Source organism: Eriocheir sinensis, chromosome 13 (genome assembly GCF_024679095.1).
Source record: "Eriocheir sinensis breed Jianghai 21 chromosome 13, ASM2467909v1, whole genome shotgun sequence".
Taxonomy (NCBI): domain Eukaryota; kingdom Metazoa; phylum Arthropoda; class Malacostraca; order Decapoda; family Varunidae; genus Eriocheir; species Eriocheir sinensis.
Window position 1 is genome coordinate 2,829,845 of NC_066521.1, and position 2,500 is coordinate 2,832,344.

General features: G+C 47.0%; 1 protein-coding gene across 1 annotated transcript in view; it reads left to right on the plus strand.

Moving 5' to 3' along the window:
* LOC126997793 (glycine receptor subunit alpha-2-like) overlaps positions 1-2,500 on the plus strand; it is a 117,704-nt gene that overhangs the window by 57,649 nt on the left and 57,555 nt on the right. The gene's annotated exons all lie outside the window — the stretch shown is intronic.

The following is a 2,500-nucleotide window of genomic DNA, read 5'->3' on the forward strand; positions in this document are numbered from 1 at the left end:
GTGTGTGTGTGTGTGTGAGAGGGATATACGGCGAGAAGGAGCAAGGTTATGATGGAAAGGGAAGGAAGAGGAAAGAAAGGGAGGAGGAGAAGGACGAGGAGAGAGAGGAGGAAGGAAAGGAGTAAGGATAAAATGATGACGAGGACGTGGACGAAGAAGACGATGAGCAGAAGGAAGACAGGAAGAAGGAAATGATGAGAGAGGAGGAGGAAGAAGATGAACATAAGAACATAAGAACATAAAAACATAAGTCTGCAAGAGGCAGCTCCTTTGAACCTAAGCTCCCGTGAATCTAACCCCACCTAATATCGCTGTCCATGAATTTATCTATTTTTGAATGTGACAATTGTATTGGCACTCACCACATGACTGCTAAGCCTATTTCACTCATCCACCACCCTGTTAGCAAACCAATTTTTGCCTATGTTCCTGTTGAATCTGAATTTATCCAGTTTAAACCCATTACTTCGTGTCCTACCCGGTTCTCTTACCAACAAAACCTTATGAATGTCTCCCTTATTAAAGCCCTTCATCCATTTATAAACCTCGATCATGTCTCCACGCACTCTTCGCCTTTCTAGAGAATGCAAGTTTAACTGTTTGAGTCTTTCCTCGTATGGCAAGTTTCTCAACCCCTGAATCATCTTAGTCATCCTCCTCTGCACCGATTCTAACATTTTGATATCCATTCTATAGTAAGGTGACCAGAACTGAGCCGCATAATCAAGATGAGGTCTAACTAATGCTGAATATAGTTTGAGGAAGACTTCGGCGCTTCTGTTGCTTACGCTCCTTGAAATAAATCCCAGTACCCTGTTTGCTCGATTTCTAGTTTGAATGCATTGTGCCCTTGGACGGAGATCAGAGCTCACTAAGACCCCTAAATCCCTCTCGCACCCAGACCTGCTTATGGGAGTGTCATTTAAGCAATAGTTATGTGAGGGGTTGTTCCTACCTACACTCAGAATACTGCACTTCCTTACACTGAAATGTAGGAAAATGAAAATGAGGAGATGGAGGAAATGGAATAGAACAAGGAGGGGAAAGAGGAAGGCAAAGACGAGGACGAATACGTAGACGAAGAAGAGGAAGAAGAGGCCGAAAAGCAGGAGGAGAGAGACAAGAAGGAGATGAGGAGGAGGAGGAGGAGGAGAAGACGAGGAGAAAGAGGAATATGACAAGGGAGAGGAGGACGAGAAGGAGGAGAGAGAGGAGGAGAAAGAGTAGGAGAACGAAGAGGAAGAGGACGACGAAAAAAAAAGAGGACGAGGAGGAGGAGGTGGAGGACGAAGCTGAGAAGAAAGGAAAGTTTCGTTTAGTCGGCGCAACATCTGTGGTCATATGCCGGAGAGAGACAGAAGGGGAAGGAATTATAGAAGGGAACAGACCCCAGGAGACGGGACACAACCCCCGATTAATACCTGGTACCCATTCACTGCTGGGTGGACAGGGGCGTAGGGTATCGGAAAAGCCGCCCAAATTTTTCCACTCCGCCTGGGAATCGAACCCGGGCTCTCTCGATTGTGAGCCGAGTGTGCTAACCACTGCACCACGAAGCCCCTCGCGAAGCTGAGGACAAGGATAAGACCGTGAGGGAGGATGAGGAGGACAAAGAGATACGGACTAGACGATAAATCATTCAGCATTGTCATAAAAACCTCACCAACCAAAACAAAACAAAATGAAGCTTTCTTACAACTCAGCGTTAAGAGAAAGGCCGCCGTTATACGCTAATCACCGCCACGCTAGACTGTAATGACCAGTGTGATGATGAAGCTTTCTTCCGGACTTTCTCTCAGTTTTGGCTTAATGACGAACACGTGCACAGAGAGCGGCCGCACCCAGGAAGGTCGACGGAGCTAAGGTCAGTATTCTGGACGCTTTCGCCTCTTTCATCAACTCTTTCCAAAGGCCGAAAGTGAGATCGCGTTCTAGTGAGTGTTGTGTTTATTTTGTTTGATTTTTCACTCACGGGACAGAAGAGGATCAAACTACCCCCGCAAATGCCCTTAATTCCTATACGAAAGTCTTGTCCATTATCTGTGCCTGAGAGCTGAAATGCTGCCTTCTGCTGCTCAGTACACTCATTCTACACGACGCCTCAACTAAAAAAGGACGAACTTGTGGACAGCTTGAATATTTCCCTTAAGAGAGAGGGAGTGCGGAGCTCGAGTCAAATCAGCGATTACTCCATGAGACTGAGTCGAGCCAATAATCCCCTGCATAGTATATGAACGCCAACACCGGCTTTACGGGCATATGGCACGTTGCCCAGACCTCGACTCTGCTCATCGGGTTGTTTCTGTAAGACCCGTACACACTGCCATTCACCACCATCGGCACTTCCAGTTTATCGAGTCTTCGTCACTCAAAAGTGGCAGTCTAGACAAAAACCTGGCGAGCAAAATGTAACCATCGGCACTGTTCGCCAATATTCAGCAGATTTAATATTGGGTGGGCATGACCGCCACTCATGAGGCAGTCCGCTCCGAGCTGTCAC